General features: G+C 38.0%; 2 protein-coding genes across 5 annotated transcripts in view; one reads left to right on the top strand and one right to left on the bottom strand.

The window, feature by feature from the left end:
• Nucleotides 1-15,454, bottom strand: part of LOC107263714 (synapsin) — a 92,833-nt gene that overhangs the window by 38,274 nt on the left and 39,105 nt on the right. The gene's annotated exons all lie outside the window — the stretch shown is intronic.
• Nucleotides 1-15,454, top strand: part of LOC107263715 (tissue inhibitor of metalloproteinase) — a 40,630-nt gene that overhangs the window by 13,736 nt on the left and 11,440 nt on the right. Inside the window, exon 1 of one of the 3 annotated variants that reach the window (XM_015731208.2) lies at nucleotides 1,665-1,838. The exons of the other annotated variants lie outside the window; for them this stretch is intronic. The gene's annotated coding sequence lies outside the window, so the exon portion shown is untranslated. Of the gene's footprint in view, nucleotides 1-1,664; nucleotides 1,839-15,454 lie in introns of those variants that run through there. 3 annotated transcript variants of the gene reach the window in all.

The raw sequence follows: 15,454 nt of genomic DNA, 5'->3' as shown, positions 1-15,454 counted from the left end.
GGGGGGGGGGGGAGCAAATGATTACGTAATACGTGAGTGAAATATTAATTTGATTGGAAATATTGAATTGACTTGGGAATAAGATATTTTTAATACATATACGTATTGAGTATATTTTGTGTTGACATACATAACAGTTAAATTGTGTATATAAAGTATAGCTATATTTTTAGATATAATGTATTATTGCGTATTAATATACGATATGCGGTTATCCTGAGTCTTGGATGATGCTGTGGGGAATGGTCCATAAAATGCGATTTGTCGTGACTGATTTAATTAAGGGAGCGAGAGGAGGGAGACTGGATAAAAATAAGATAGAGAAATTCGGCGGTTTGTCGTTTTCACAAAATCGGGACGTTACGGTGTTTCGTAATAATTCCCACGGGATCTATAACTATACAGAGATCATCTCTCTTGTCATGTCTCTTTTTTCTCTTCTTCTCTCTCTCTGAAATTGTGGGCTGGTATTGTTAGACGACAGGGAACGGGACCGGTTGACATTCAAACGTTCTACCTTTCTCGATTTTCCGCGCTGGGAATTTCGAGGAATTTTTTTTCTTTCCGTACTTCCATACCAACCTGAAAAGCCATGTAATGTCGAAGGTCTAAAGAAACGATCGCAACCTTACTGAACCGATGACAAAAACTCTTTGAAAGCATGCAAGGCGACCAAAAATATCTTGGCATCGAATCTGGAAATAGAAATTGTCAACAAATTTCCTTTACGTCACTCAAGGTGAATTCTATTGAATTTATCTGGAAAACTAGTAAAATCTTTAAAATGCCATTCAAACTCGTCAAATGTTTTCTATATGCTATTCATATCATTTTTTTTTTTATTAGTTTGTCAAACGCATTTCGTAATTCATTCATATACACATATACAGAATCTGGGTAAGAGATCACGATTTCAAGTTAATTGGATGTTGCTCTCTATGAAATCCCAGAATCTTGGAAATTCCAGGAACGACTCTCTCGAATCGATGGTTCTTATCAATAGCGTCAAACGAACCTTGAGTTGCCTGTATATATATATATACTGTATACTCGAATTTCCCACGGATAGTATAATTACAAAAATCTTCCTTCATTAGAAACTCCTTCTCCGAGTAAAGTTCTCGCAACTTGAGCAGCATCCAAGTTGATTCATGATAGAACGCATACCAAATACTTGTTCCAATTTGTAGGTACTTTGAAAATTCTCCTAAGGTACAAAACTTTATGTTTACGAGTCATTTTCTCCGGAACAAGTGTATCACATGTACACAGGGACATTAAATTTTTGAAATTTTCTTTATCACGTTAATTTGGATATCGTGGTATCTTGTTGAATTTTTATAAGTCTCAATATATTTTTATACATAAGAAAAAAAATCGGACGTGACAATTATATACACATATCTTAGAATCACTGTCAAGTCCTTTAAAAGTATCAAAGAGTAAATTCGTTAACAAGGCCAAACTATGACGCCTCATTTCTTCGATTATGTGATGCTCCTATCACAGCGTGAAGTCACCGCGAATTTCGCAATGATTTGCGGTAACGCCGCCATTAGTTATTATCGCGCTAGCCCCTAATCAGTGACTTGAGTCATCCAATTTTACTTTCGGACAAAATCAGACAAGTCTCTCTGCGCAAGGTCAATTCATCAGTATACAAGTCAGTCAGCCGGCTGTCATCATCATTTTCACAACGTCAGTCTCGAACGTACAACATAAGTGTATCCGTCAGTACTATCAGTATTTGAAAAGTGTTGTCCGAACTTGGATCCATACAGTATCAACTGTAAAACAAAAGTTTCAACAGTTCCGTTGAAAGTATCATCGAACATAAGGTACCATTTACGAGAAAAATAAATGATTTTTCAATCCAATCGTGAGTCTGATAGAAATTCATTAATATTTTATATACGAAAAATTTAATTAACCATTTAAATTTTCACAGCCTTAATATTTCATAGCTGTGTCTATTCTACGCATTCGGCATTCTATTGATAGTGATAAAGGCATTCCATCTGTATTTTTTCTAATATTTCAATACCTAACCTAACTTGATTTAAACATATATATATATCCAAGCCATTGACCCGCGCTACGTTATCCGAGATATCACCTACTACGCCTACGAAATACGTGAGATATGCACATGTCTCTAACTCTCAAATTACTGATAATTCAAGTATGATAACCATCAGCGTCTGGAGAGTGTTCTTCTCCTTGTATGTATTACTTTTCTTATGATGACTATATGTATAGTATAAGTACTATAGCGATGTATAGGAAAGGTTGAGAGCCACCATACGATTATTTAGTCTATTGACCGATAATGAATAACACCAGTAAATACTATTGAAGCGTGTACAAAGATATAAGACTACTAAGTCGCTATATTACCAAAGTACATCGGATACTCAACGATTCTCAATACCATGTAAAATTAACTTTGTTATCGCCGGATAGTTGTCACAGAGTTGAAATACGGTGTCGCAGAGTATTAATTAAGTGTATAATACAAAACGAGGGAACTGTTCATAGCTTATCGACAATACCTGCCTTTAATTTCAATGGAATCGACTTGCATAGAATTCACGGAGAATTTCACCTGAGGATTTGGTTGGATAGACGAAAATCCTTTGAATCCTTATGGAATTGAAACAAAGGCGTAACACCGCGTTTACTAATGGCTCCTGAGCATCAATCCCTACAACATGATAAATTAGTGGTGCGAATTTAATTAATCAGAGAAACTTCCGTTAAGCGTTTATTAGGTTACTTCGATTGTTTCCCTGGCAAAGTTATGGCCGTAAGGTCCTTTGTTTCCCTCTCAGTTCTTTTCTTGTTTTTTCATCTATTTCATGAACCGCCTTTAGCGGAGCCTCGTGAGAATTTCGAAATTTTCACGTGATGGTAATGAGACGGCTCAAAAAGGCGCAGGGGCCGATTGTTAATTTTTTTCTTACTTCTATCGCGACGAACAGGAAATATCAGCAAGGGCCATATTAATAAACGACATTGCTGTCACCTGTATGAAGGTAACGTTAATAAATGAAATCCTTGGGTTCTGGCGGAAAGGAATGAAATATATGATGGACATCGAATAAATGAGAATTGAGACGAAAAAATATTAACTGAATGGCACAGCCTTTGTGTCCCTTAGCAATGCTTGAATATGACTCGTGAGAGAGGAGAGAGAGGACACGCGAAACAGCGTGGAATCTGAAATTGGGAAATTTTTCGATGAATTATGCATCGTGTGACTTTGCGCGTTTTTGTTTTCTGTTGTACAACGAATATTTTTGTGGGTTCGCTCGTTTCTTTGGCGAAACTTGTTTCCCGTGTGTTGCTTGTTCTCGAGCTCTCTTGCATTTTTTCTTTACTCTCCGTCTACCGCTCTTGAACGTGATATCCGACTTTCGTGTCGGGTGGATAATAAGACGAGGAATAAAAATAAATCGAAAAATGGCCTCTCGTGACTTTGCGCGATCATCTATCGTATCGCGTTCGCGTCATACTTCACGTCTATTGTTGTTATTATCGGCTTAATTAACGATCGCTACCTTTCGACGGGATCGATACTTTCTGCACAAGCAGAATACATTTCGACTTGTCACCATTCCACTGCGCTCTTGTGGCCTGCATTTTTGATCCCGATTGAAAATCAAGAGGAACATAGTGTATATTGGACGTAGTTTCTGATAAGTATAAATAATTTTGTAAAATTATAAAAATTCTATCAAACTATTTATGAAGCAATACTAAGTAAATTCTTTAATTTTTCTTACAGACTTCATATCGAACCATTAAGTCATATGATCACTCTATACTTTTTGTGATATTTCATTTATTTTTAATCGACGTGGAAAAATTTGAAAATTTAAATATTCGCATTTTTAAATAATAGCAACAAGTTTGATAATGACTCGCGCAAACAATAACGTAAGATTGCGTAATTGGCATTCAGCGAGGCCAGTACTCTAATTTTCATCTTGTCTCGCGAAATATAAAGAAAATTAGAAGGACCCTTTGATATTCTACGCGATACAATGTAAACCCCAACAAGGGTCAAGTTAATTTATGCGCCTATGCAAATGGGATTTAATCTCGCAGCTAATAATCAAACTGACACCGACACGACAACATCAAATAGCCAATCAACGCTCCCCGATCTACGACCGGGGTGCGAAGTCGTTAATTAATTCAGAAAAAATGGCCATGAAATAGTTCCATGTACAATGCCAGAACGTAGAATCAATAACTATGCAAATATCCTAAGCAAGAATGGTGTCCGAATAAAGTATCCACGACATGAATAAAGTTGTTTCAACCTACTGACCCTATGAAAAGTACATTTCATTGCAGTGGCATAATTTTACCGTGTACTACCCTTCGGTCAAGGACCACCCTGAAACGTATATCCACCATTATATTTATACTTGAATTTATATCATTGACTTTTTCATAAACCAGGCCAATCTTCTCGCTACAGATGTCAAACGTAATTACGACTGTTTCTGTTTTAAAGGATATCGAGTTTTACTTGCATTCTAAACTATTCCAGCTCAATACTCCGTTCCGGCTATGCCAGTTCTAACGGTCCTACAACTTTGCATTTGATCGGATTACTCCAGTTCAAAAGCAGCATGCTATTGGCTTATACGATCGATGCATTATAAAAAGGATCGAAGGTTTACTTCGGGTTAACCGACTATGAACCATCCTTCGGTATAGGATCAATCCTGTGCTCCTATATGTATACATATATAATATATATCCTGTGACTCTTCACGAATTTCAACATTGAGAGTAAAATGGACTTTTAAGCAGAATATATATTTATATTTAAGTAACATGGGCTTAGATTAAAGAAGAATTTTGTACAGGCGCAACAGAAACGTGTTCTAGGAACGTTTAGATCTAGGCTTTGACAATTTTAGGACACTTCCTCCTTGCTCGGGTCTCATTTATATTGTGTGTATAATATATGTATATAACGATGTATATAATATATCGAATATATTATACGATATATATTTGTAGGTACACGTATCATCGAGAATATATGATTTATCGACAAGTTTTCAATTTCGACCAAACTCGGTTAACCGTTTCTATACCAGTTTCGAGCAACTGTACCAAATGAAACTGATGCCGATAAGAAATTCGTAATTGTGTTGCAATCGTACCGAGTGAATATAGACTTGTCGATATCCTTCGTGGAATTTGATATTGACAAGGGTGTATTATTTCATCGTGCAAGAGATTTCTTGTCGGCAGATTACGTCGACGTGCTTTGCTCATTGAAAATAGTACAGCGGAGTATGGAACAGCAATAACGTGACATCAATATCATTTCTAGATGTCAATAACTACAGTCGCTACGTGAATTCTGATAGTTGTTGACTAACTTATTCTTCGATATTTTTGTAGCAATTTCCAAAAATTACTTTTACATGGAAAAATGGATCTTTCTTCTTGATATCTTCGGTGGCATATACGTATTCATTTTTTTTCTTTTTTTCTTTTTCATTTTGAAAGCAGATAATGTTCCGACTCTCGTTCATGTCAGTCTACGCGGATAAATATTTTATTGTCATAGCACACTTGGCATAATGATTGTCGAAGAAAGGTTTCGTAGAATATATACAAGAATGAACGAGTCAGCAAAGTGAGCAAGCGTATCTGCGACGAATGCTTGTTCAGCAGTGGCCATTCTTTCACGCTCATTATTCCATCTAGCAGATGCACATTTCAATGTCATGCGTTCTGCGTCTACGCGTGAATTCTCAATGCAATTTCCAGACATATTACCATTCGTTCCGGTGATAGCCCACCGCGAAGTAACAGCGAATCGCGTAGTGTGGTTTTTACTTGGTTTCAATGCCCCCTTCTATATGTGAAATTTAACAATCACTATATGCATAGTCATAAAGAAATAGTAAAATTGTTTTTCAAAGACGAAATATTTCAAAAGTAAAATCATTGTCCAATATCGAGACTAAAATTTCAATTTCAATCAAACTCCAGAAACCGAGTGATCCGAAGATTATAACGAGCCCCTTATTTTTGGCGTCCGCCAAAAAAAAATGAATTTCTCGCTCTTTGAATAACTAGATAAAGTGCGAAGAAATTTTAACGCGTCAGCAAAAACAAGCACGAAACTTCACATTGTAGTCTTAGGACGTTATAAAACCATCTATCTCGTTACCCTTCCTGCTGAGCCAGCGTCACCTAAGCATCGTATTTTCTCACGTAAAACTGCTGACCCGTATACGTATACGATGCCAGCACGGATAGAAATTATTATCAGAAAGTCAGCAAGAAGAAAAGAAATAATCACAATAGTAATGAATGAGATAAAATAAAAATTCACGATACCACGTAAATTTGACTGTCTCCAAATAATGCCACCGTTGTCATCGCTACGTGGATCTTAAATCCAGCTGGTCATGGCTGCATATGCATGTAATATATAATATTGACAAAACGGTTCTGTCTACGGTACACTGATAATGGATAGAAAGTTAACGCGGACGTGCTATAGAGGTATATATAGTCCGTTTGAAACGAGATCTTTTAATTTAACATTCACGGTCAGAAGTTTAAATGAAAGTGCACAGAGGGCAGCGAATATCGATGCTGTTTGTTCTCGAGGGACAATCGATCAATGCGATTCTACCTTGCGAATGGCAGATTCAACTCTACGGTTTAATGCGGTTAAGGACGTCCGTTTCAGCGAACCAAGGTAGCTGGGATGTTGACTGACAGTGTATACCAGACGTAGTGCTCGACTTGTTTGACTTTGGGAAGAACGTGCAGTGGCTCTCGTGAACAAATATGAAGCCAGCCATTGCCTGACGATGCTAATTGGCTAAAAGTGGTCGCGCATCTTTCCTCTGTGGAAGAAAAATTGTCAAATGCTTCTGCGTGGACTGGCTGCAGTATAATTGGTTTTTAGGAAACGCGTAAACTTGAAATTTTAATAGTATTTAGATTAAAAAGATTCTTTTTATTAATGTTCATGGTAACAAAAGTGAGTCGCATATAAGCCAAACGATGTGTGTTTAATGATTAAAAATTTGTACCTTAATTTCATTGCGTATTGTAAGTGCAGATGTAAAATTTTTACTTTTACAGGGAAATTTAAATAATTGGCGGAATTAATGTTTTGTGTAATTATATTCGAAATACAGTTTCTTAATGCGGATAATCGAACGTGTTACTCGCGGCTTTTAAGTGAATTACATAAATTACGTGGCGGCACGCACTCTTCGTACGACAGCACGTGTAAGCAATTCAATATGTAAAGCTTCCATTATATTCAAATACGTATCATGTTAATTGAATATTTTCTGTTAACATACTGTATAACGTAGTGTTCCGAATGTTCAATGATTAATTATTGCTATTGGTTTATCAGTTAATAAAAAAAAGAAGTGAATAAATAAAGTTACTAAAATTTTTCAAAATCCCTCATCCTTCAAATTTTATATTTAATTCTAACAATTCCGTTAGCATTGGTACGTCCTTGCAATGCAGCATCTCATCGCTAATTTTACCTGAAAATGAAATAACAAACATCGCAAATTCCAAACAAAACTCTGAAACTACACAGCTTGTCTTTTAAGTCAGATTTTCACCAAAGAAGAAAAACCAAACTGAACGTATTCCGTACAAGGGGTACTTAACACTATGAAATACGACTTCCGGCTTCCCAATGCTCAGAACGAAAATCATAAGAATTTCAATGTTCAAATAGAAAATCGAATTCCTACGAGTATATTCGAAACCTGAATACGTTAGCCTTGAACCTGGTGTCCAGGTCAGAATATGTTGGCCATAGCAGCTCGTTCATTCTCGGATCCGCGTTCCTTATTATGCATCCCACATACGAGCATCTTAAGGTCCTTCTTATGCAAGCCAATCTCACATGCGTCATTCAAAACGTGACGGGGTGTGCGGTCTTTGCGCGAGGCATCAGATACCTACTCCCCTTTTTGCCATGCTCTTCGGATTATCCTTTTTCTCTTTCTCACGAACCGAACCAACCGCATTGTTTACCCCCATGAATCATCCACGGGGTATTCTCTTCGGATGATAATATTTCCTCGAGAAGAATGAACAAAGATGCACCCGGTCTTGGGTTCCCATATGACACATGGAAACATTTATTTCCTATAGAATAGTAGTATTTCACGTGCTTCCTTTTTCACCCTTTTATTCTCACCGTATATGTGCATACGTGCACTCTTTTATTCCTAACTCCATAGGAAGACGGTTGTACGCGAAATAAATTCATATGTGATATATGTTAATTATTTTTAATGGAACACCATTGAAAATAATATTCCTATATCTGTATATGTTCTGTAACCTGAACTAGCGAAATTTCACAACGGATTATCGAAACTCATTTATTCGAATGACTCTCCGGCTCTTGGTACTTGCCGACAAATGGGCTCCGCCTCGATTCTATAAATTGCACAATTTCCCGATCCCGAAATATCGATTCCATGTCGAAGGCACGCCATTTCCGTGGCCGTTATATCGCTTGGTTGTCCTCGTCCGGTATACCAGATATATCCTTTATCTTCGTATCGTAAAATAAGAAAAAAACAAACATTTCGCAATGTTCCGTATATGTATGTACGGTCCAGAAAAATTGCTGACCGAATCACCGAAAACCGTTTTTTGTCAGAAACCGGATTAAGATACCTCTTAGCAAATTTACATGCAAATCGAAGGGACATGTATGGTCCTACTGTGAAAGCTATAGGCACTTGAAACCATTTGCGAAAGGGTTACGAGTACGAATTTCTCGATGAGAATTCCAAAAAAATATATGTATATACATAACGAAATTACGAAAGAATGGATGAAGAGGATCGGGAGGGTAAGAAAAAAGACTGAGAAACCGAACCAGTTTGCCTGTTTCGAAAGGCCCGCGGATTGGCTCCGAGATATCGTCTTTGCTCTCTTTTTTCTCCTCTTCTCTCACTTCTGGCTTATTTTCGGTGGACGCTTTTATGCACCGTGTATGGAATAAAGTGCAGGGCGTGACTGGTGCCGCACCTCGCCTGCTTTACTGCATGGCTAATTTGGCAAACACGTAGGCAGACTTGATGTGTTCATCGCGCGTATTAACGTTAATAGAACATCGCTTAACCCTCGCGATATCTAACATTATAAACATACATATATATTTACGTGTAAAAGCGATACTTTTCATCCCCATATTATCCGATTTTTCATTCCTCCATTTTTATCCTAACCTGTAAGCAGAGTCAGGAGTAAGTAGATAAGTGGCTACGACCTTAAGCCCTTGGCGTACTTTATGATCACTTCGCATCCGAAAATCGATGACGTCCTTCCACTTTGCTACGAAAGGATCATTCCCTTGAAAAGATCCCTTCACCGTTTGGCACGGCTCAAACACTTGGCATTTCCATCACGATCTTTCGGGAAACCGGTGAAACGCAAATGCGTCTGATTCACGCGTTTTCACGTGCGTCTATTCATTCGTTTCGCCATAAACGCACAACGTCATCGCACGGTGCGTCATGGGGTGTGGAACACTTCACGCATGCCTTGGCACTGCCTGAAGTCATAACAGCCTCACAGATCGAAAATCATGAGAACAGAGAGGAGCCCTGTGACATCAGTCAGGATCAATCCGTTTTGCATGATGATGCATGAACTGCATCGGATGAATATACCGTCCGAAAATATTTGCTTGTGTCATTACAATATTTATGGGCGCGTCTGAAGATCCCCCTAAGAATTTCAAAAGACATCTGAACATTTTACCATTACGAAATCCTAAATGAATTTCTTTAATTCCATTAAATAAATATAAATTACTATTTCCTTAAATAGCCCACTCTCGAACTTTGATAAAACCTAAAACTCTACTTTCCTTAATTTCATTACCTATATAGTACACAGCCACAAGCACGAGAGACAATTACAAGTATAGAAACTGCCATTACAGCAATGTACCAAAATTACGTAATAAAGCACCAGGTCTCGAATTGAAACGAGTTCAATCGGAGTTGGATCCGTGTAGCTCAAAAAAACGTAATAGACGTATTTTACGTAACGAGTAAATTTCGTCGACGAACGTAGAGATCCTCTCGACTCCACAGACCGACATGTACTCGTCCCCACATGTTATAATAGCACTGGAGAAAAGTTTTTGTTACACTAATTACACTAAAGTGTATGAAATTAGACTTGGCTCCCTGAACAACTTCGTGTATTAATTACGCGAATACTCTCTCTCTCTCTCTCCTCCCTTCCTCCTGTCTCTCTATTTCTCTCTCCATCTCGCTCTCTGCCATAGAAACTACCATATAACACTTCCCTTCATTTCCAACTCTCACCCATAAGACACGGTACCCGCAATCTCTTTGACCGTTCCTGACGTTTTCATGGGGAGCAATAAAGTACAGCATGGTGCACCTACATGTACGCGCAGAGGGCGGGCCCTGGGCTACCTTTGTCACAAGCCTGCAAAGCGTGCGTAATTCTCTTCCTGGTACAAAAGGCCCGTAACGCGGCGCACTTCGCGAGCATTAGCGCTGCGTCGGTGATAAAAATTCAAAGCGGAAACAATACGGCAATAATTTAGCTTTACGGCGGTACGGTGGTAGCGCGCTACCGACGTTACCTGCGTCGGTAAAATAGCTAAGACATTTATTTCGCCGGTCTTCGATGCTTGGGTATATGCAGCTTCTTCATGCTCGCTGCAATATAATATTATTATCCGTTTCGTAATGAGTGATGGACACGGTTCCTAAGTTTGGCTCTTCTATGAATATTTTTAATGCAATTTTTATCTCTGCTTATTAGCTAGCAAATTTATTCTAAACAACAACTACCCTTGTGTCTTTGTAAACTTGCGACCCCGTTACCCTGGTATACAGACGGACGATTTGTTCCGCTTAACAAGGTATGCAACTCAGCTTGGTAATTCTTAAAAGTAACAGTTTTATAAAAATTTGAATTTTTTGTTGTTGTTTACTACCAGCGTCGCAACCCTTTAATTTTTGCATTATTTCTGGCTGTTTACGTTGACGTTATAAGTCTTTGTAACGAGTGTATACCCGGTGGGAAATCGTCAAAAAATGTAATTCTAATATATTTCCTTATTAATAATTTGCTCATCTAAGTAATAATACGACATGATACAGGACACACGAGCGCCAAAATGAAAACATGACATTTGCCTTGAGCTACGGGTCGATTAACCGTGTCATTGATGCATATGCTTCGGAAGTCCCCGAGACATAGAGATCAGTGCCGTAGTTAACCACGGTAATAACAACTCGACAAGTTATACACGTATTACTCCTACACAGTAGAGCATAGCCATCATGGATTTTCAGAACGAACAATCATCATCCACGATGATTTTATCCTTTCGGATTGACTCTCCACTGTGCTTCCTCTGTCTCCCTTTCTCTCTGTTACTCGACACATTTTCCATACAGTGCGCTTGACATGACACTTAAAACGTTGCGTGTCTACTTATCAGGCGCTTCAACCAGACACATGATTTGTTAATTTCACACCGGAAGTGTCACACTAGCAGTAGCTGTACAAACAGATTTTTCAATAATTTCATACACCGCGCCACGTGAGAAACTGTCCATACAGATTGTCAACGCGCGTTCCATATCTCACGTAGAAAATTACCAGGTACCCGATCGGCAAAGAACATCATGAACAATGTATAATTATCCTGTACCGAGTATATTAATCGAAGTAATTGCGTAACGCAATCTACTATTAAATCGTCTTTATTCCCGATTGCTATCAGAGAAATCCTTTGAAGCTACCGTATAGCATTCGGGTAATCAACATTTCCCAACCGGATCCTCATTAATCTTAATTAAAAGTGACCAATCTTTCGGCAACACCCATCTACTCGTTAAAGGTACATACATAACACGTGTATGTATAGTATATAGTAACGTGCTAGAATCGAGCGCGTGAGGTATCCAGCTTATAAATGACTAACTAACTAACTCAGGTACTTCGTATATGGTCGGCTCTACATTCTGAAGGTAACGACCGTTACAAATTAGCCTAGTCATTGCCCTCGATATATTGATGGAATTTTAATCGGTTGCACCTTGCTGGCAAGACTAGGCACTGATGACTCCTTTACTATTATACCATATCGCTGTTACCTAATCTACTGTCACTGTCACGTGCGTCAGCAAGGAACTTGACAGACTAAAGACACGTGTACACGACTCTCGTCAAGTATCGGGTATGGATTAAAAAGTCATTCGATTGAATCGCATCGATTTCGAATCGTGGGCGTAACTACGGGCGAAACGTCATGCAACCATAAACGTGATGCATGACGGATTTATTAAAAATAAACAGGCGGGAATATCCTGGATATTTGATTGAAGCGACGGTAACGTAACGAAGGGTATTTTTAAAAAATTTTGCTAACGAGGTAAATCACGTGTGACCATTGTACCATCCGTATAGATATCGCTTTTGATAACTCGTTTCAAACGTGGAACAAAATCGAATGCATAGGTAAGAGTATAATCGATGGTCCAGCATACGCGGACAAAGGTCAGACTGATGGACGCCGCTGGATATCGACCTACACACGTTTGATTGGTAATAATCGATTACACGCTCGTCGATCGATAAGGATCGGTAGTGATCGAGGGGCCTTTCCCTGTGGAAAGGATAAGTATAGGAAGTTTCGGCGAGACGTATCTCTCGCCCACGATACGTGTATCTAAGACACCAGGTATAATTCACGTTTAGTCATACGACGATAGATTCGATGAAGGTTCGTACAAGTCATCAGGGAATCGTTTAGACACGATTCCTCTTCTTCTCTCATAATTTTCATTTCGACAATAATAAGTGTCAGAAGTAATTTCAGTGGGTTACAAAGAAGAAGCTTAAAAACGACTAAGTTTTTGTAAAAAAATAAGTACCTTAAAATTTCCTACATAAAATAATATGTTAGAGAATTCGTCATGTACTCATTTACTCCATCATTAATCATGCAGCTGGTTTTCTGTATAAATGTCCAATATCAAAATCCATATCTTCAAGGTGTTTAAAATAATTGTCTACCAATATTTTTTTAGATATAATATAATCAAATTGATATCGATGCATCGTCGCTGATTATACAGCACGTTACAAAGATAGTAGTTATCCATGTCACACATAGGTACACATCGTTATAACGCGGTATGGCGTTAGCGTACACGTATCCTCTTATTCACAGCATCGTTTAATAATGCCAGAACAAAAATCACGTGGTCGCGCGTGATTCACAACGAGCAACAAGACCAGGTACAAGAGCGAGAGACGATGATTTTTGCGACGTTTGGAGTAATGAAGATTCACAAGGGTGCGCTTTTTTTTTATTTACCTGTACTATATATAGATTCTGTGTGATCGGTATAATATTTTATAATTTTTTGTCTTCGCTTTACTTTTCTTCCTGAAGGATAAATCGTGATGCATTATTTATGTTTCGCTGACGTTACGATCACGTCGTGTCCCTACAGTGCGTTCGATGTAATAAGTTTCCCGACGAAATGAGCTTGCAGTTCGCGTACCGCGAAACTTCATAGCCAGTAATGCGCGGCTCTGCACGCGAGAATAAATTCAGTATAAATATATAATCAGTGATGATTGCTGGGTGCGCTAAGGGAATTCCACGCGTGTACCTACATAACCCCTTAGGTACCTTGCTATAATGCATTACTATGCATGGGTACGTATTATGAGCCGTGTGCGTATAGACATGGCTACAATGCGAGGCAAGAGAGTACAGAGGGTAGTGAGATTTATCCAAAGTGAAAGATCCGCCGTCTTGTTCCTTAATAACACACGATAGCAGGCAGGTTACTTCGACTTCGTGATTGTACGAAAATTTATGACATTCAACCAGCTTCTACTGTGATTCTTAAAGAGAAGGACTTGATTACGGAATATGATATATAATCGTGAAATTTCAAAGAAACATCAGATAAAAACGAGTCGTTCGGTAAGTTTTTAAAATCTACCTCAAAAGTACTAAAATGCTTGTTGATCTGAAAAAAAATATGAAATTTATGCATAATTTAATTACCAGTCAGATTAGATATTAGTTTATAATAATTTAAGTTGAAATATTATATCAAATGCAATCATTCACTCGATATCAAATATTTAAGTGTTATTCGAATAAAAAACAAAAGAGAACTCAATTCGAATAATATTTGCGTACTTATTTCTGTATGACAGTACAGTCGAAGCGATAGATATTCTAAGAACGAAGAAAATGTCGAGATAGTTTTCTTTCACAATATAAATACCTTCGTTACTATACTTTTAATCATGTTTACGTAAGCATTACCTTAAATTATTTTTTTACGAACTACTCGAACGACAGGACTGCACAGAGAGTAAAGCATTGAGGACAAAGTGTGGTCCTCTAGCTTTTATCTCTTACTACGCCCGTATATCAGGAAAGGTAATCTCGAATTTACGATACGTTTCCTATACCAAAGTCGTTAAATTTATATCAAACATCAAAGACAATGTTACTCAGCGATAGATACAGCAGAGCGTAACGTTATTAAAGATTCAAATACTTTCTGAACAGAACAGTCTACTACAATTTTTCTTTGAAGCACTATCATCCATCAAAGCGCATTTCAAAGGCAGCAGCTTTTCACAATTTGCCTCTATTCACGAGATAATTCAATTTCATCGAACGCTTAAGATTCGCAACGCGAGGTATGCAATTATACGTACAGCAAGTGACGATTGTATCATTACCACCAGCAAGTATAACGAGTCCAACTTAATTACAAAATCTCACGCGGCTACCGTACTAACGATTACGAGTAGGTAACCATGACATTAAACTCGACAAACTGTAACCTCACACGGTAGCTATTTTTCAAGAATGCATCAGCTACCGCGATGCCGAATAAAAGGAAGCGTCTAATGTTTCATTTTGTGCGAGTGTAACGAGATCGACTTAATTAGGTGTTCTCACGTGCCAGGCTCCGCCGTGTTGTAGAAACGTGCGAATGAATTTCAAAAGCGTCAAACACTACTGATAACGGACACACGCTAATGGAGCGTTAGTGGGAAGCGTAGTGTCGAAAATTAATGAGCCGTTCACACGGCATTATTGTTATTAGATCACGTCAAAGGACCGATGTGAAATCTCAACCTTCAAAGGGTCTATATATAACCATCGACGTATTAAAAATTTGGACCTCAAGGTTTTAAGATAAAACTATTATTTTTTTACAATATTGAAAAAGAGACTGATTAAGACAAATATTATCGAGATATCTTGTAATTGTTGTGTCGTGAGTCGTGGTAGTTTATTAAGACTGTCAAAGTCAATACGTGGTCTGGTATTACCGTTGACACGTGCTATTTGAGTAACGCTAATTTGTAA

The sequence above is a fragment of the Cephus cinctus genome, unplaced genomic scaffold, assembly GCF_000341935.2.
Source record: "Cephus cinctus unplaced genomic scaffold, Ccin1 Ccin1_scaffold0160, whole genome shotgun sequence".
Lineage (NCBI taxonomy): Eukaryota > Metazoa > Arthropoda > Insecta > Hymenoptera > Cephidae > Cephus > Cephus cinctus.
The sequence above is the reverse complement of the archived record's forward strand: the minus strand, read 5'-3'. Positions and strand labels throughout refer to the sequence as shown.